This window comes from Hyla sarda, unplaced genomic scaffold, assembly GCF_029499605.1.
Source record: "Hyla sarda isolate aHylSar1 unplaced genomic scaffold, aHylSar1.hap1 scaffold_1498, whole genome shotgun sequence".
NCBI lineage: Eukaryota > Metazoa > Chordata > Amphibia > Anura > Hylidae > Hyla > Hyla sarda.
In genome coordinates this window covers 51,753-71,692 of record NW_026608132.1, presented here as the reverse complement: position 1 = coordinate 71,692, position 19,940 = coordinate 51,753, and the positions used below count along the sequence as shown (strand labels likewise).

The 19,940-nt window shown below is 43.4% G+C and overlaps 12 pseudogenes; all 12 read left to right on the top strand.

The window, feature by feature from the left end:
* Positions 1-126: 126 nt before the first annotated feature.
* On the top strand, positions 127-390 carry LOC130308833 (U2 spliceosomal RNA; annotated as a pseudogene).
* Positions 391-1,859: 1,469 nt separating this feature from the next.
* On the top strand, positions 1,860-2,123 carry LOC130308832 (U2 spliceosomal RNA; annotated as a pseudogene).
* Positions 2,124-3,611: 1,488 nt separating this feature from the next.
* Positions 3,612-3,875, top strand: LOC130308831 (U2 spliceosomal RNA; annotated as a pseudogene).
* Positions 3,876-5,354: 1,479 nt separating this feature from the next.
* Positions 5,355-5,618, top strand: LOC130308830 (U2 spliceosomal RNA; annotated as a pseudogene).
* A 1,478-nt stretch (positions 5,619-7,096) lies between these two features.
* On the top strand, positions 7,097-7,360 carry LOC130308829 (U2 spliceosomal RNA; annotated as a pseudogene).
* Positions 7,361-8,841: 1,481 nt separating this feature from the next.
* Positions 8,842-9,106, top strand: LOC130308845 (U2 spliceosomal RNA; annotated as a pseudogene).
* Positions 9,107-10,578: 1,472 nt separating this feature from the next.
* On the top strand, positions 10,579-10,842 carry LOC130308827 (U2 spliceosomal RNA; annotated as a pseudogene).
* A 1,491-nt stretch (positions 10,843-12,333) lies between these two features.
* On the top strand, positions 12,334-12,597 carry LOC130308826 (U2 spliceosomal RNA; annotated as a pseudogene).
* Positions 12,598-14,085: 1,488 nt separating this feature from the next.
* LOC130308844 (U2 spliceosomal RNA) lies at positions 14,086-14,350 on the top strand (annotated as a pseudogene).
* Positions 14,351-15,838: 1,488 nt separating this feature from the next.
* On the top strand, positions 15,839-16,102 carry LOC130308825 (U2 spliceosomal RNA; annotated as a pseudogene).
* Positions 16,103-17,569: 1,467 nt separating this feature from the next.
* LOC130308824 (U2 spliceosomal RNA) lies at positions 17,570-17,833 on the top strand (annotated as a pseudogene).
* A 1,458-nt stretch (positions 17,834-19,291) lies between these two features.
* LOC130308823 (U2 spliceosomal RNA) lies at positions 19,292-19,555 on the top strand (annotated as a pseudogene).
* Positions 19,556-19,940: the final 385 nt, after the last annotated feature.

Genomic DNA, 19,940 nt, shown 5'->3' with positions numbered 1-19,940 from the left:
GTGGCTGACTGCCACCCACCCAGAAAGTGTATGGGAGGCTGGTTGGCTGCCAGCCTTCCTTCCATTCCTATGAGTAATGTGAGTGCTCATGAAGGGGACATGGTTGGGTCCACCCCTTTCCCGGTTATCCCCTCTAGGCCTTTTGGCTTAGATCAAGTGTAAAAAAAGAAAGGATCTTGCGACAGATCGCATCCTGAGGCACGTTTTTTTTTGTGTGAATACTTGCACTTGGGTGACTTGTGAGCACATACTGATACATACGTTCCCTATCTGGGGACCATAAATTAAATGGATTTTTGAGAAAGGGAGCTGATTTGGAAGCTTGCTTCTGTCGCCCTATGCATTGACCCGATGTGGCAGTATCTTCGGGTAGTGAACAGTGCACCACCCCATTCCAGTGTTAAACAAGAAAGATTCTCATTTAATCCTCCGTGGGTGAGAATTTGAGTTTGAGAATTGGAGACCAAAATGATGAGTTGCACTGACTGGTTTATGAACGTCTATTCATTTAGCGTTTTAATGACCATGTTTGCACACTGATTGGTGTAAAAAAATAAAATAAAACTAAATAATAATAATCTAGCACACCTGTGCAGGTTTGACATGACATGACAGGTAGCTGTCTTGTGGGTGGTGCTGAATCCTGTTAAATGACATGAGGGTCTCATGCCTATACACAAGGGTGTGTCATTGCTGTTGCTTGACCATGCATTGGTTTCTGTGGTCAGTGAATGATAAAAACAAAATTTACCATCCATTGATGGATGGGAAATCCGCCATGAGGCATTTGTTTTTAGAAACTGCTGCTCACAACCAATGTTGCAATGGAGTGTCTCCATCTGCTGGTGGTATTGGAAAGGCATTAGTGCTATGACAGGGTCTGAAGAAGAAGAAGAAGAAGAAGAAGAAGACGGAAAAAAATATATATAAAAAGAAATAGAGAGAGAGAGAGAGAGACTGACTTAGTGAGCGAGTGAGTGAGAGAGTGAGAGTGAGTGAGAGTGAATGAGTGAGTGAGTGATTGAGTGAGTGAGTGAGTGAGAACAAATGAGTTAAAGCAAGTGAGTGAGAGAGATCGAATGAATGAAAGTCTGAATGACAGAAAGAAAAAAGGATGAAGAAAGAAGCATGAAGAAAAAAAAATGTATATGGAGTTGCTGACATGAGTGCAATCTACAAAGCCGTTGAGGCTGATCCTCATGGGAGGATTATTGCACCAGGACCCTTAGCACTTTTAAAATGCCATTCAATGCCACGGGCTAGATGTAAACTGCAGATGACCATGTTGTGGTAGTTACCATGGATACCCAAGTGATGTGTGAGCTAACACATAGGCCCAACAGATTCCAAGAAGGCCAGAATCACCAGCGGCACCACCATCGATTGTCAGGTCACCCGGATTCAGCAAATACCAGAGTCCAAAATGATGCAGGTTTATACTGTTAATTTTCAGTTTATCGTTACAGTTGGTGTTATTCCATGTCGGAAGGGACGCAGCTACAGCCAGTGGGGTAACTAGAGACAGGCAGGCAGCTATGTGCAACAAAGGTAGGCGTGTTGTTTTCATATGCAGATCTGAAATATTGTCTTATATGCAAGAGGAGGAGTGATGGGGGTTCAGGCAAAAGCCAGGCTATGGATTGCATTGCTAAATGCTCCATCAGAGTGCAATGGTCGCCTGTCCTTTTTTTAAGTGATGATGTGGGTTTAGCCTGTGCTGTATGTATGTATGGGTGGCTGACTGCCACCCACCCAGAAAGTGTATGGGAGGCTGGTTGGCTGCCAGCCTTCCTTCCATTCCTATGAGTAATGTGAGTGCTCATGAAGGGGACATGGTTGGGTCCACCCCTTTCCCGGTTATCCCCTCTAGGCCTTTTGGCTTAGATCAAGTGTAAAAAAAGAAAGGATCTTGCGACAGATCGCATCCTGAGGCACGTTTTTTTTTGTGTGAATACTTGCACTTGGGTGACTTGTGAGCACATACTGATACATACGTTCCCTATCTGGGGACCATAAATTAAATGGATTTTTGAGAAAGGGAGCTGATTTGGAAGCTTGCTTCTGTCGCCCTATGCATTGACCCGATGTGGCAGTATCTTCGGGTAGTGAACAGTGCACCACCCCATTCCAGTGTTAAACAAGAAAGATTCTCATTTAATCCTCCGTGGGTGAGAATTTGAGTTTGAGAATTGGAGACCAAAATGATGAGTTGCACTGACTGGTTTATGAACGTCTATTCATTTAGCGTTTTAATGACCATGTTTGCACACTGATTGGTGTAAAAAAATAAAATAAAACTAAATAATAATAATCTAGCACACCTGTGCAGGTTTGACATGACATGACAGGTAGCTGTCTTGTGGGTGGTGCTGAATCCTGTTAAATGACATGAGGGTCTCATGCCTATACACAAGGGTGTGTCATTGCTGTTGCTTGACCATGCATTGGTTTCTGTGGTCAGTGAATGATAAAAACAAAATTTACCATCCATTGATGGATGGGAAATCCGCCATGAGGCATTTGTTTTTAGAAACTGCTGCTCACAACCAATGTTGCAATGGAGTGTCTCCATCTGCTGGTGGTATTGGAAAGGCATTAGTGCTATGACAGGGTCTGAAGAAGAAGAAGAAGAAGAAGAAGAAGAAGACGGAAAAAAATATATATAAAAAGAAAAAGAGAGAGAGAGAGAGAGACTGACTTAGTGAGCGAGTGAGTGAGAGAGTGAGAGTGAGTGAGAGTGAATGAGTGAATGAGTGAGTGAGTGATTGAGTGAGTGAGTGAGTGAGTGAGTGAGAACAAATGAGTTAAAGCAAGTGAGTGAGAGAGATCGAATGAATGAAAGTCTGAATGACAGAAAGAAAAAAGGATGAAGAAAGAAGCATGAAGAAAAAAAAATGTATATGGAGTTGCTGACATGAGTGCAATCTACAAAGCCGTTGAGGCTGATCCTCATGGGAGGATTATTGCACCAGGACCCTTAGCACTTTTAAAATGCCATTCAATGCCACGGGCTAGATGTAAACTGCAGATGACCATGTTGTGGTAGTTACCATGGATACCCAAGTGATGTGTGAGCTAACACATAGGCCCAACAGATTCCAAGAAGGCCAGAATCACCAGCGGCACCACCATCGATTGTCAGGTCACCCGGATTCAGCAAATACCAGAGTCCAAAATGATGCAGGTTTATACTGTTAATTTTCAGTTTATCGTTACAGTTGGTGTTATTCCATGTCGGAAGGGACGCAGCTACAGCCAGTGGGGTAACTAGAGACAGGCAGGCAGCTATGTGCAACAAAGGTAGGCGTGTTGTTTTCATATGCAGATCTGAAATATTGTCTTATATGCAAGAGGAGGAGTGATGGGGGTTCAGGCAAAAGCCAGGCTATGGATTGCATTGCTAAATGCTCCATCAGAGTGCAATGGTCGCCTGTCCTTTTTTTAAGTGATGATGTGGGTTTAGCCTGTGCTGTATGTATGTATGGGTGGCTGACTGCCACCCACCCAGAAAGTGTATGGGAGGCTGGTTGGCTGCCAGCCTTCCTTCCATTCCTATGAGTAATGTGAGTGCTCATGAAGGGGACATGGTTGGGTCCACCCCTTTCCCGGTTATCCCCTCTAGGCCTTTTGGCTTAGATCAAGTGTAAAAAAAGAAAGGATCTTGCGACAGATCGCATCCTGAGGCACGTTTTTTTTTGTGTGAATACTTGCACTTGGGTGACTTGTGAGCACATACTGATACATACGTTCCCTATCTGGGGACCATAAATTAAATGGATTTTTGAGAAAGGGAGCTGATTTGGAAGCTTGCTTCTGTCGCCCTATGCATTGACCCGATGTGGCAGTATCTTCGGGTAGTGAACAGTGCACCACCCCATTCCAGTGTTAAACAAGAAAGATTCTCATTTAATCCTCCGTGGGTGAGAATTTGAGTTTGAGAATTGGAGACCAAAATGATGAGTTGCACTGACTGGTTTATGAACGTCTATTCATTTAGCGTTTTAATGACCATGTTTGCACACTGATTGGTGTAAAAAAATAAAATAAAACTAAATAATAATAATCTAGCACACCTGTGCAGGTTTGACATGACATGACAGGTAGCTGTCTTGTGGGTGGTGCTGAATCCTGTTAAATGACATGAGGGTCTCATGCCTATACACAAGGGTGTGTCATTGCTGTTGCTTGACCATGCATTGGTTTCTGTGGTCAGTGAATGATAAAAACAAAATTTACCATCCATTGATGGATGGGAAATCCGCCATGAGGCATTTGTTTTTAGAAACTGCTGCTCACAACCAATGTTGCAATGGAGTGTCTCCATCTGCTGGTGGTATTGGAAAGGCATTAGTGCTATGACAGGGTCTGAAGAAGAAGAAGAAGAAGAAGAAGAAGAAGAAGACGGAAAAAAATATATATAAAAAGAAAAAGAGAGAGAGAGAGAGAGACTGACTTAGTGAGCGAGTGAGTGAGAGAGTGAGAGTGAGTGAGAGTGAATGAGTGAGTGAGTGATTGAGTGAGTGAGTGAGTGAGTGAGAACAAATGAGTTAAAGCAAGTGAGTGAGAGAGATCGAATGAATGAAAGTCTGAATGACAGAAAGAAAAAAGGATGAAGAAAGAAGCATGAAGAAAAAAAAATGTATATGGAGTTGCTGACATGAGTGCAATCTACAAAGCCGTTGAGGCTGATCCTCATGGGAGGATTATTGCACCAGGACCCTTAGCACTTTTAAAATGCCATTCAATGCCACGGGCTAGATGTAAACTGCAGATGACCATGTTGTGGTAGTTACCATGGATACCCAAGTGATGTGTGAGCTAACACATAGGCCCAACAGATTCCAAGAAGGCCAGAATCACCAGCGGCACCACCATCGATTGTCAGGTCACCCGGATTCAGCAAATACCAGAGTCCAAAATGATGCAGGTTTATACTGTTAATTTTCAGTTTATCGTTACAGTTGGTGTTATTCCATGTCGGAAGGGACGCAGCTACAGCCAGTGGGGTAACTAGAGACAGGCAGGCAGCTATGTGCAACAAAGGTAGGCGTGTTGTTTTCATATGCAGATCTGAAATATTGTCTTATATGCAAGAGGAGGAGTGATGGGGGTTCAGGCAAAAGCCAGGCTATGGATTGCATTGCTAAATGCTCCATCAGAGTGCAATGGTCGCCTGTCCTTTTTTTAAGTGATGATGTGGGTTTAGCCTGTGCTGTATGTATGTATGGGTGGCTGACTGCCACCCACCCAGAAAGTGTATGGGAGGCTGGTTGGCTGCCAGCCTTCCTTCCATTCCTATGAGTAATGTGAGTGCTCATGAAGGGGACATGGTTGGGTCCACCCCTTTCCCGGTTATCCCCTCTAGGCCTTTTGGCTTAGATCAAGTGTAAAAAAAGAAAGGATCTTGCGACAGATCGCATCCTGAGGCACGTTTTTTTTTGTGTGAATACTTGCACTTGGGTGACTTGTGAGCACATACTGATACATACGTTCCCTATCTGGGGACCATAAATTAAATGGATTTTTGAGAAAGGGAGCTGATTTGGAAGCTTGCTTCTGTCGCCCTATGCATTGACCCGATGTGGCAGTATCTTCGGGTAGTGAACAGTGCACCACCCCATTCCAGTGTTAAACAAGAAAGATTCTCATTTAATCCTCCGTGGGTGAGAATTTGAGTTTGAGAATTGGAGACCAAAATGATGAGTTGCACTGACTGGTTTATGAACGTCTATTCATTTAGCGTTTTAATGACCATGTTTGCACACTGATTGGTGTAAAAAAATAAAATAAAACTAAATAATAATAATCTAGCACACCTGTGCAGGTTTGACATGACATGACAGGTAGCTGTCTTGTGGGTGGTGCTGAATCCTGTTAAATGACATGAGGGTCTCATGCCTATACACAAGGGTGTGTCATTGCTGTTGCTTGACCATGCATTGGTTTCTGTGGTCAGTGAATGATAAAAACAAAATTTACCATCCATTGATGGATGGGAAATCCGCCATGAGGCATTTGTTTTTAGAAACTGCTGCTCACAACCAATGTTGCAATGGAGTGTCTCCATCTGCTGGTGGTATTGGAAAGGCATTAGTGCTATGACAGGGTCTGAAGAAGAAGAAGAAGAAGAAGAAGAAGAAGAAGAAGACGGAAAAAAATATATATAAAAAGAAAAAGAGAGAGAGAGAGAGAGACTGACTCAGTGAGCGAGTGAGTGAGTGAGAGTGAGTGAGAGTGAATGAGTGAGTGAGTGATTGAGTGAGTGAGTGAGTGAGTGAGAACAAATGAGTTAAAGCAAGTGAGTGAGAGAGATCGAATGAATGAAAGTCTGAATGACAGAAAGAAAAAAGGATGAAGAAAGAAGCATGAAGAAAAAAAAATGTATATGGAGTTGCTGACATGAGTGCAATCTACAAAGCCGTTGAGGCTGATACTCATGGGAGGATTATTGCACCAGGACCCTTAGCACTTTTAAAATGCCATTCAATGCCACGGGCTAGATGTAAACTGCAGATGACCATGTTGTGGTAGTTACCATGGATACCCAAGTGATGTGTGAGCTAACACATAGGCCCAACAGATTCCAAGAAGGCCAGAATCACCAGCGGCACCACCATCGATTGTCAGGTCACCCGGATTCAGCAAATACCAGAGTCCAAAATGATGCAGGTTTATACTGTTAATTTTCAGTTTATCGTTACAGTTGGTGTTATTCCATGTCGGAAGGGACGCAGCTACAGCCAGTGGGGTAACTAGAGACAGGCAGGCAGCTATGTGCAACAAAGGTAGGCGTGTTGTTTTCATATGCAGATCTGAAATATTGTCTTATATGCAAGAGGAGGAGTGATGGGGGTTCAGGCAAAAGCCAGGCTATGGATTGCATTGCTAAATGCTCCATCAGAGTGCAATGGTCGCCTGTCCTTTTTTTAAGTGATGATGTGGGTTTAGCCTGTGCTGTATGTATGTATGGGTGGCTGACTGCCACCCACCCAGAAAGTGTATGGGAGGCTGGTTGGCTGCCAGCCTTCCTTCCATTCCTATGAGTAATGTGAGTGCTCATGAAGGGGACATGGTTGGGTCCACCCCTTTCCCGGTTATCCCCTCTAGGCCTTTTGGCTTAGATCAAGTGTAAAAAAAGAAAGGATCTTGCGACAGATCGCATCCTGAGGCACGTTTTTTTTTGTGTGAATACTTGCACTTGGGTGACTTGTGAGCACATACTGATACATACGTTCCCTATCTGGGGACCATAAATTAAATGGATTTTTGAGAAAGGGAGCTGATTTGGAAGCTTGCTTCTGTCGCCCTATGCATTGACCCGATGTGGCAGTATCTTCGGGTAGTGAACAGTGCACCACCCCATTCCAGTGTTAAACAAGAAAGATTCTCATTTAATCCTCCGTGGGTGAGAATTTGAGTTTGAGAATTGGAGACCAAAATGATGAGTTGCACTGACTGGTTTATGAACGTCTATTCATTTAGCGTTTTAATGACCATGTTTGCACACTGATTGGTGTAAAAAAATAAAATAAAACTAAATAATAATAATCTAGCACACCTGTGCAGGTTTGACATGACATGACAGGTAGCTGTCTTGTGGGTGGTGCTGAATCCTGTTAAATGACATGAGGGTCTCATGCCTATACACAAGGGTGTGTCATTGCTGTTGCTTGACCATGCATTGGTTTCTGTGGTCAGTGAATGATAAAAACAAAATTTACCATCCATTGATGGATGGGAAATCCGCCATGAGGCATTTGTTTTTAGAAACTGCTGCTCACAACCAATGTTGCAATGGAGTGTCTCCATCTGCTGGTGGTATTGGAAAGGCATTAGTGCTATGACAGGGTCTGAAGAAGAAGAAGAAGAAGAAGAAGAAGAAGAAGAAGAAGACGGAAAAAAATATATATAAAAAGAAAAAGAGAGAGAGAGAGAGAGACTGACTTAGTGAGCGAGTGAGTGAGAGAGTGAGAGTGAGTGAGAGTGAATGAGTGAGTGAGTGATTGAGTGAGTGAGTGAGTGAGAACAAATGAGTTAAAGCAAGTGAGTGAGAGAGATCGAATGAATGAAAGTCTGAATGACAGAAAGAAAAAAGGATGAAGAAAGAAGCATGAAGAAAAAAAAATGTATATGGAGTTGCTGACATGAGTGCAATCTACAAAGCCGTTGAGGCTGATCCTCATGGGAGGATTATTGCACCAGGACCCTTAGCACTTTTAAAATGCCATTCAATGCCACGGGCTAGATGTAAACTGCAGATGACCATGTTGTGGTAGTTACCATGGATACCCAAGTGATGTGTGAGCTAACACATAGGCCCAACAGATTCCAAGAAGGCCAGAATCACCAGCGGCACCACCATCGATTGTCAGGTCACCCGGATTCAGCAAATACCAGAGTCCAAAATGATGCAGGTTTATACTGTTAATTTTCAGTTTATCGTTACAGTTGGTGTTATTCCATGTCGGAAGGGACGCAGCTACAGCCAGTGGGGTAACTAGAGACAGGCAGGCAGCTATGTGCAACAAAGGTAGGCGTGTTGTTTTCATATGCAGATCTGAAATATTGTCTTATATGCAAGAGGAGGAGTGATGGGGGTTCAGGCAAAAGCCAGGCTATGGATTGCATTGCTAAATGCTCCATCAGAGTGCAATGGTCGCCTGTCCTTTTTTTAAGTGATGATGTGGGTTTAGCCTGTGCTGTATGTATGTATGGGTGGCTGACTGCCACCCACCCAGAAAGTGTATGGGAGGCTGGTTGGCTGCCAGCCTTCCTTCCATTCCTATGAGTAATGTGAGTGCTCATGAAGGGGACATGGTTGGGTCCACCCCTTTCCCGGTTATCCCCTCTAGGCCTTTTGGCTTAGATCAAGTGTAAAAAAAGAAAGGATCTTGCGACAGATCGCATCCTGAGGCACGTTTTTTTTTTGTGTGAATACTTGCACTTGGGTGACTTGTGAGCACATACTGATACATACGTTCCCTATCTGGGGACCATAAATTAAATGGATTTTTGAGAAAGGGAGCTGATTTGGAAGCTTGCTTCTGTCGCCCTATGCATTGACCCGATGTGGCAGTATCTTCGGGTAGTGAACAGTGCACCACCCCATTCCAGTGTTAAACAAGAAAGATTCTCATTTAATCCTCCGTGGGTGAGAATTTGAGTTTGAGAATTGGAGACCAAAATGATGAGTTGCACTGACTGGTTTATGAACGTCTATTCATTTAGCGTTTTAATGACCATGTTTGCACACTGATTGGTGTAAAAAAATAAAATAAAACTAAATAATAATAATCTAGCACACCTGTGCAGGTTTGACATGACATGACAGGTAGCTGTCTTGTGGGTGGTGCTGAATCCTGTTAAATGACATGAGGGTCTCATGCCTATACACAAGGGTGTGTCATTGCTGTTGCTTGACCATGCATTGGTTTCTGTGGTCAGTGAATGATAAAAACAAAATTTACCATCCATTGATGGATGGGAAATCCGCCATGAGGCATTTGTTTTTAGAAACTGCTGCTCACAACCAATGTTGCAATGGAGTGTCTCCATCTGCTGGTGGTATTGGAAAGGCATTAGTGCTATGACAGGGTCTGAAGAAGAAGAAGAAGAAGAAGAAGAAGAAGACGGAAAAAAATATATATAAAAAGAAAAAGAGAGAGAGAGAGAGAGACTGACTTAGTGAGCGAGTGAGTGAGAGAGTGAGAGTGAGTGAGAGTGAATGAGTGAGTGAGTGATTGAGTGAGTGAGTGAGTGAGAACAAATGAGTTAAAGCAAGTGAGTGAGAGAGATCGAATGAATGAAAGTCTGAATGACAGAAAGAAAAAAGGATGAAGAAAGAAGCATGAAGAAAAAAAAATGTATATGGAGTTGCTGACATGAGTGCAATCTACAAAGCCGTTGAGGCTGATCCTCATGGGAGGATTATTGCACCAGGACCCTTAGCACTTTTAAAATGCCATTCAATGCCACGGGCTAGATGTAAACTGCAGATGACCATGTTGTGGTAGTTACCATGGATACCCAAGTGATGTGTGAGCTAACACATAGGCCCAACAGATTCCAAGAAGGCCAGAATCACCAGCGGCACCACCATCGATTGTCAGGTCACCCGGATTCAGCAAATACCAGAGTCCAAAATGATGCAGGTTTATACTGTTAATTTTCAGTTTATCGTTACAGTTGGTGTTATTCCATGTCGGAAGGGACGCAGCTACAGCCAGTGGGGTAACTAGAGACAGGCAGGCAGCTATGTGCAACAAAGGTAGGCGTGTTGTTTTCATATGCAGATCTGAAATATTGTCTTATATGCAAGAGGAGGAGTGATGGGGGTTCAGGCAAAAGCCAGGCTATGGATTGCATTGCTAAATGCTCCATCAGAGTGCAATGGTCGCCTGTCCTTTTTTTAAGTGATGATGTGGGTTTAGCCTGTGCTGTATGTATGTATGGGTGGCTGACTGCCACCCACCCAGAAAGTGTATGGGAGGCTGGTTGGCTGCCAGCCTTCCTTCCATTCCTATGAGTAATGTGAGTGCTCATGAAGGGGACATGGTTGGGTCCACCCCTTTCCCGGTTATCCCCTCTAGGCCTTTTGGCTTAGATCAAGTGTAAAAAAAGAAAGGATCTTGCGACAGATCGCATCCTGAGGCACGTTTTTTTTTGTGTGAATACTTGCACTTGGGTGACTTGTGAGCACATACTGATACATACGTTCCCTATCTGGGGACCATAAATTAAATGGATTTTTGAGAAAGGGAGCTGATTTGGAAGCTTGCTTCTGTCGCCCTATGCATTGACCCGATGTGGCAGTATCTTCGGGTAGTGAACAGTGCACCACCCCATTCCAGTGTTAAACAAGAAAGATTCTCATTTAATCCTCCGTGGGTGAGAATTTGAGTTTGAGAATTGGAGACCAAAATGATGAGTTGCACTGACTGGTTTATGAACGTCTATTCATTTAGCGTTTTAATGACCATGTTTGCACACTGATTGGTGTAAAAAAATAAAATAAAACTAAATAATAATAATCTAGCACACCTGTGCAGGTTTGACATGACATGACAGGTAGCTGTCTTGTGGGTGGTGCTGAATCCTGTTAAATGACATGAGGGTCTCATGCCTATACACAAGGGTGTGTCATTGCTGTTGCTTGACCATGCATTGGTTTCTGTGGTCAGTGAATGATAAAAACAAAATTTACCATCCATTGATGGATGGGAAATCCGCCATGAGGCATTTGTTTTTAGAAACTGCTGCTCACAACCAATGTTGCAATGGAGTGTCTCCATCTGCTGGTGGTATTGGAAAGGCATTAGTGCTATGACAGGGTCTGAAGAAGAAGAAGAAGAAGAAGAAGAAGAAGAAGAAGAAGAAGAAGACGGAAAAAAATATATATAAAAAGAAAAAGAGAGAGAGAGAGAGAGACTGACTTAGTGAGCGAGTGAGTGAGAGAGTGAGAGTGAGTGAGAGTGAATGAGTGAGTGAGTGATTGAGTGAGTGAGTGAGTGAGTGAGAACAAATGAGTTAAAGCAAGTGAGTGAGAGAGATCGAATGAATGAAAGTCTGAATGACAGAAAGAAAAAAGGATGAAGAAAGAAGCATGAAGAAAAAAAAATGTATATGGAGTTGCTGACATGAGTGCAATCTACAAAGCCGTTGAGGCTGATCCTCATGGGAGGATTATTGCACCAGGACCCTTAGCACTTTTAAAATGCCATTCAATGCCACGGGCTAGATGTAAACTGCAGATGACCATGTTGTGGTAGTTACCATGGATACCCAAGTGATGTGTGAGCTAACACATAGGCCCAACAGATTCCAAGAAGGCCAGAATCACCAGCGGCACCACCATCGATTGTCAGGTCACCCGGATTCAGCAAATACCAGAGTCCAAAATGATGCAGGTTTATACTGTTAATTTTCAGTTTATCGTTACAGTTGGTGTTATTCCATGTCGGAAGGGACGCAGCTACAGCCAGTGGGGTAACTAGAGACAGGCAGGCAGCTATGTGCAACAAAGGTAGGCGTGTTGTTTTCATATGCAGATCTGAAATATTGTCTTATATGCAAGAGGAGGAGTGATGGGGGTTCAGGCAAAAGCCAGGCTATGGATTGCATTGCTAAATGCTCCATCAGAGTGCAATGGTCGCCTGTCCTTTTTTTAAGTGATGATGTGGGTTTAGCCTGTGCTGTATGTATGTATGGGTGGCTGACTGCCACCCACCCAGAAAGTGTATGGGAGGCTGGTTGGCTGCCAGCCTTCCTTCCATTCCTATGAGTAATGTGAGTGCTCATGAAGGGGACATGGTTGGGTCCACCCCTTTCCCGGTTATCCCCTCTAGGCCTTTTGGCTTAGATCAAGTGTAAAAAAAGAAAGGATCTTGCGACAGATCGCATCCTGAGGCACGTTTTTTTTTGTGTGAATACTTGCACTTGGGTGACTTGTGAGCACATACTGATACATACGTTCCCTATCTGGGGACCATAAATTAAATGGATTTTTGAGAAAGGGAGCTGATTTGGAAGCTTGCTTCTGTCGCCCTATGCATTGACCCGATGTGGCAGTATCTTCGGGTAGTGAACAGTGCACCACCCCATTCCAGTGTTAAACAAGAAAGATTCTCATTTAATCCTCCGTGGGTGAGAATTTGAGTTTGAGAATTGGAGACCAAAATGATGAGTTGCACTGACTGGTTTATGAACGTCTATTCATTTAGCGTTTTAATGACCATGTTTGCACACTGATTGGTGTAAAAAAATAAAATAAAACTAAATAATAATAATCTAGCACACCTGTGCAGGTTTGACATGACATGACAGGTAGCTGTCTTGTGGGTGGTGCTGAATCCTGTTAAATGACATGAGGGTCTCATGCCTATACACAAGGGTGTGTCATTGCTGTTGCTTGACCATGCATTGGTTTCTGTGGTCAGTGAATGATAAAAACAAAATTTACCATCCATTGATGGATGGGAAATCCGCCATGAGGCATTTGTTTTTAGAAACTGCTGCTCACAACCAATGTTGCAATGGAGTGTCTCCATCTGCTGGTGGTATTGGAAAGGCATTAGTGCTATGACAGGGTCTGAAGAAGAAGAAGAAGAAGAAGGAGAAGAAGAAGAAGAAGAAGACGGAAAAAAATATATATAAAAAGAAAAAGAGAGAGAGAGAGAGAGACTGACTTAGTGAGCGAGTGAGTGAGAGAGTGAGAGTGAGTGAGAGTGAATGAGTGAGTGAGTGATTGAGTGAGTGAGTGAGTGAGTGAGAACAAATGAGTTAAAGCAAGTGAGTGAGAGAGATCGAATGAATGAAAGTCTGAATGACAGAAAGAAAAAAGGATGAAGAAAGAAGCATGAAGAAAAAAAAATGTATATGGAGTTGCTGACATGAGTGCAATCTACAAAGCCGTTGAGGCTGATCCTCATGGGAGGATTATTGCACCAGGACCCTTAGCACTTTTAAAATGCCATTCAATGCCACGGGCTAGATGTAAACTGCAGATGACCATGTTGTGGTAGTTACCATGGATACCCAAGTGATGTGTGAGCTAACACATAGGCCCAACAGATTCCAAGAAGGCCAGAATCACCAGCGGCACCACCATCGATTGTCAGGTCACCCGGATTCAGCAAATACCAGAGTCCAAAATGATGCAGGTTTATACTGTTAATTTTCAGTTTATCGTTACAGTTGGTGTTATTCCATGTCGGAAGGGACGCAGCTACAGCCAGTGGGGTAACTAGAGACAGGCAGGCAGCTATGTGCAACAAAGGTAGGCGTGTTGTTTTCATATGCAGATCTGAAATATTGTCTTATATGCAAGAGGAGGAGTGATGGGGGTTCAGGCAAAAGCCAGGCTATGGATTGCATTGCTAAATGCTCCATCAGAGTGCAATGGTCGCCTGTCCTTTTTTTAAGTGATGATGTGGGTTTAGCCTGTGCTGTATGTATGTATGGGTGGCTGACTGCCACCCACCCAGAAAGTGTATGGGAGGCTGGTTGGCTGCCAGCCTTCCTTCCATTCCTATGAGTAATGTGAGTGCTCATGAAGGGGACATGGTTGGGTCCACCCCTTTTCCGGTTATCCCCTCTAGGCCTTTTGGCTTAGATCAAGTGTAAAAAAAGAAAGGATCTTGCGACAGATCGCATCCTGAGGCACGTTTTTTTTTTGTGTGAATACTTGCACTTGGGTGACTTGTGAGCACATACTGATACATACGTTCCCTATCTGGGGACCATAAATTAAATGGATTTTTGAGAAAGGGAGCTGATTTGGAAGCTTGCTTCTGTCGCCCTATGCATTGACCCGATGTGGCAGTATCTTCGGGTAGTGAACAGTGCACCACCCCATTCCAGTGTTAAACAAGAAAGATTCTCATTTAATCCTCCGTGGGTGAGAATTTGAGTTTGAGAATTGGAGACCAAAATGATGAGTTGCACTGACTGGTTTATGAACGTCTATTCATTTAGCGTTTTAATGACCATGTTTGCACACTGATTGGTGTAAAAAAATAAAATAAAACTAAATAATAATAATCTAGCACACCTGTGCAGGTTTGACATGACATGACAGGTAGCTGTCTTGTGGGTGGTGCTGAATCCTGTTAAATGACATGAGGGTCTCATGCCTATACACAAGGGTGTGTCATTGCTGTTGCTTGACCATGCATTGGTTTCTGTGGTCAGTGAATGATAAAAACAAAATTTACCATCCATTGATGGATGGGAAATCCGCCATGAGGCATTTGTTTTTAGAAACTGCTGCTCACAACCAATGTTGCAATGGAGTGTCTCCATCTGCTGGTGGTATTGGAAAGGCATTAGTGCTATGACAGGGTCTGAAGAAGAAGAAGAAGAAGAAGAAGAAGAAGAAGAAGAAGAAGACGGAAAAAAATATATATAAAAAGAAAAAGAGAGAGAGAGAGAGAGACTGACTTAGTGAGCGAGTGAGTGAGAGAGTGAGAGTGAGTGAGAGTGAATGAGTGAGTGAGTGATTGAGTGAGTGAGTGAGTGAGTGAGAACAAATGAGTTAAAGCAAGTGAGTGAGAGAGATCGAATGAATGAAAGTCTGAATGACAGAAAGAAAAAAGGATGAAGAAAGAAGCATGAAGAAAAAAAAATGTAAATGGAGTTGCTGACATGAGTGCAATCTACAAAGCCGTTGAGGCTGATCCTCATGGGAGGATTATTGCACCAGGACCCTTAGCACTTTTAAAATGCCATTCAATGCCACGGGCTAGATGTAAACTGCAGATGACCATGTTGTGGTAGTTACCATGGATACCCAAGTGATGTGTGAGCTAACACATAGGCCCAACAGATTCCAAGAAGGCCAGAATCACCAGCGGCACCACCATCGATTGTCAGGTCACCCGGATTCAGCAAATACCAGAGTCCAAAATGATGCAGGTTTATACTGTTAATTTTCAGTTTATCGTTACAGTTGGTGTTATTCCATGTCGGAAGGGACGCAGCTACAGCCAGTGGGGTAACTAGAGACAGGCAGGCAGCTATGTGCAACAAAGGTAGGCGTGTTGTTTTCATATGCAGATCTGAAATATTGTCTTATATGCAAGAGGAGGAGTGATGGGGGTTCAGGCAAAAGCCAGGCTATGGATTGCATTGCTAAATGCTCCATCAGAGTGCAATGGTCGCCTGTCCTTTTTTTAAGTGATGATGTGGGTTTAGCCTGTGCTGTATGTATGTATGGGTGGCTGACTGCCACCCACCCAGAAAGTGTATGGGAGGCTGGTTGGCTGCCAGCCTTCCTTCCATTCCTATGAGTAATGTGAGTGCTCATGAAGGGGACATGGTTGGGTCCACCCCTTTCCCGGTTATCCCCTCTAGGCCTTTTGGCTTAGATCAAGTGTAAAAAAAGAAAGGATCTTGCGACAGATCGCATCCTGAGGCACGTTTTTTTTTGTGTGAATACTTGCACTTGGGTGACTTGTGAGCACATACTGATACATACGTTCCCTATCTGGGGACCATAAATTAAATGGATTTTTGAGAAAGGGAGCTGATTTGGAAGCTTGCTTCTGTCGCCCTATGCATTGACCCGATGTGGCAGTATCTTCGGGTAGTGAACAGTGCACCACCCCATTCCAGTGTTAAACAAGAAAGATTCTCATTTAATCCTCCGTGGGTGAGAATTTGAGTTTGAGAATTGGAGACCAAAATGATGAGTTGCACTGACTGGTTTATGAACGTCTATTCATTTAGCGTTTTAATGACCATGTTTGCACACTGATTGGTGTAAAAAAATAAAATAAAACTAAATAATAATAATCTAGCACACCTGTGCAGGTTTGACATGACATGACAGGTAGCTGTCTTGTGGGTGGTGCTGAATCCTGTTAAATGACATGAGGGTCTCATGCCTATACACAAGGGTGTGTCATTGCTGTTGCTTGACCATGCATTGGTTTCTGTGGTCAGTGAATGATAAAAACAAAATTTACCATCCATTGATGGATGGGAAATCCGCCATGAGGCATTTGTTTTTAGAAACTGCTGCTCACAACCAATGTTGCAATGGAGTGTCTCCATCTGCTGGTGGTATTGGAAAGGCATTAGTGCTATGACAGGGTCTGAAGAAGAAGAAGAAGAAGAAGACGGAAAAAAATATATATAAAAAGAAAAAGAGAGAGAGAGAGAGAGACTGACTTAGTGAGCGAGTGAGTGAGAGAGTGAGAGTGAGTGAGAGTGAATGAGTGAGTGAGTGATTGAGTGAGTGAGTGAGTGAGTGAGAACAAATGAGTTAAAGCAAGTGAGTGAGAGAGATCGAATGAATGAAAGTCTGAATGACAGAAAGAAAAAAGGATGAAGAAAGAAGCATGAAGAAAAAAAAATGTATATGGAGTTGCTGACATGAGTGCAATCTACAAAGCCGTTGAGGCTGATCCTCATGGGAGGATTATTGCACCAGGACCCTTAGCACTTTTAAAATGCCATTCAATGCCACGGGCTAGATGTAAACTGCAGATGACCATGTTGTGGTAGTTACCATGGATACCCAAGTGATGTGTGAGCTAACACATAGGCCCAACAGATTCCAAGAAGGCCAGAATCACCAGCGGCACCACCATCGATTGTCAGGTCACCCGGATTCAGCAAATACCAGAGTCCAAAATGATGCAGGTTTATACTGTTAATTTTCAGTTTATCGTTACAGTTGGTGTTATTCCATGTCGGAAGGGACGCAGCTACAGCCAGTGGGGTAACTAGAGACAGGCAGGCAGCTATGTGCAACAAAGGTAGGCGTGTTGTTTTCATATGCAGATCTGAAATATTGTCTTATATGCAAGAGGAGGAGTGATGGGGGTTCAGGCAAAAGCCAGGCTATGGATTGCATTGCTAAATGCTCCATCAGAGTGCAATGGTCGCCTGTCCTTTTTTTAAGTGATGATGTGGGTTTAGCCTGTGCTGTATGTATGTATGGGTGGCTGACTGCCACCCACCCAGAAAGTGTATGGGAGGCTGGTTGGCTGCCAGCCTTCCTTCCATTCCTATGAGTAATGTGAGTGCTCATGAAGGGGACATGGTTGGGTCCACCCCTTTCCCGGTTATCCCCTCTAGGCCTTTTGGCTTAGATCAAGTGTAAAAAAAGAAAGGATCTTGCGACAGATCGCATCCTGAGGCACGTTTTTTTTTGTGTGAATACTTGCACTTGGGTGACTTGTGAGCACATACTGATACATACGTTCCCTATCTGGGGACCATAAATTAAATGGATTTTTGAGAAAGGGAGCTGATTTGGAAGCTTGCTTCTGTCGCCCTATGCATTGACCCGATGTGGCAGTATCTTCGGGTAGTGAACAGTGCACCACCCCATTCCAGTGTTAAACAAGAAAGATTCTCATTTAATCCTCCGTGGGTGAGAATTTGAGTTTGAGAATTGGAGACCAAAATGATGAGTTGCACTGACTGGTTTATGAACGTCTATTCATTTAGCGTTTTAATGACCATGTTTGCACACTGATTGGTGTAAAAAAATAAAATAAAACTAAATAATAATAATCTAGCACACCTGTGCAGGTTTGACATGGCATGACAGGTAGCTGTCTTGTGGGTGGTGCTGAATCCTGTTAAATGACATGAGGGTCTCATGCCTATACACAAGGGTGTGTCATTGCTGTTGCTTGACCATGCATTGGTTTCTGTGGTCAGTGAATGATAAAAACAAAATTTACCATCCATTGATGGATGGGAAATCCGCCATGAGGCATTTGTTTTTAGAAACTGCTGCTCACAACCAATGTTGCAATGGAGTGTCTCCATCTGCTGGTGGTATTGGAAAGGCATTAGTGCTATGACAGGGTCTGAAGAAGAAGAAGAAGAAGAAGAAGACGGAAAAAAATATATATAAAAAGAAAAAGAGAGAGAGAGAGAGAGACTGACTTAGTGAGCGAGTGAGTGAGAGAGTGAGAGTGAGTGAGAGTGAATGAGTGAGTGAGTGAGTGAGTGAGTGAGAACAAATGAGTTAAAGCAAGTGAGTGAGAGAGATCGAATGAATGAAAGTCTGAATGACAGAAAGAAAAAAGGATGAAGAAAGAAGCATGAAGAAAAAAAAATGTATATGGAGTTGCTGACATGAGTGCAATCTACAAAGCCGTTGAGGCTGATCCTCATGGGAGGATTATTGCACCAGGACCCTTAGCACTTTTAAAATGCCATTCAATGCCACGGGCTAGATGTAAACTGCAGATGACCATGTTGTGGTAGTTACCATGGATACCCAAGTGATGTGTGAGCTAACACATAGGCCCAACAGATTCCAAGAAGGCCAGAATCACCAGCGGCACCACCATCGATTGTCAGGTCACCCGGATTCAGCAAATACCAGAGTCCAAAATGATGCAGGTTTATACTGTTAATTTTCAGTTTATCGTTACAGTTGGTGTTATTCCATGTCGGAAGGGACGCAGCTACAGCCAGTGGGGTAACTAGAGACAGGCAGGCAGCTATGTGCAACAAAGGTAGGCGTGTTGTTTTCATATGCAGATCTGAAATATTGTCTTATATGCAAGAGGAGGAGTGATGGGGGTTCAGGCAAAAGCCAGGCTATGGATTGCATTGCTAAATGCTCCATCAGAGTGCAATGGTCGTCTGTCCTTTTTTTAAGTGATGATGTGGGTTTAGCCTGTGCTGTATGTATGTATGGGTGGCTGACTGCCACCCACCCAGAAAGTGTATGGGAGGCTGGTTGGCTGCCAGCCTTCCTTCCATTCCTATGAGTAATGTGAGTGCTCATGAAGGGGACATGGTTGGGTCCACCCCTTTCCCGGTTATCCCCTCTAGGCCTTTTGGCTTAGATCAAGTGTAAAAAAAGAAAGGATCTTGCGACAGATCGCATCCTGAGGCACGTTTTTTTTTGTGTGAATACTTGCACTTGGGTGACTTGTGAGCACATACTGATACATACGTTCCCTATCTGGGGACCATAAATTAAATGGATTTTTGAGAAAGGGAGCTGATTTGGAAGCTTGCTTCTGTCGCCCTATGCATTGACCCGATGTGGCAGTATCTTCGGGTAGTGAACAGTGCACCACCCCATTCCAGTGTTAAACAAGAAAGATTCTCATTTAATCCTCCGTGGGTGAGAATTTGAGTTTGAGAATTGGAGACCAAAATGATGAGTTGCACTGACTGGTTTATGAACGTCTATTCATTTAGCGTTTTAATGACCATGTTTGCACACTGATTGGTGTAAAAAAATAAAATAAAACTAAATAATAATAATCTAGCACACCTGTGCAGGTTTGACATGGCATGACAGGTAGCTGTCTTGTGGGTGGTGCTGAATCCTGTTAAATGACATGAGGGTCTCATGCCTATACACAAGGGTGTGTCATTGCTGTTGCTTGACCATGCATTGGTTTCTGTGGTCAGTGAATGATAAAAACAAAATTTACCATCCATTGATGGATGGGAAATCC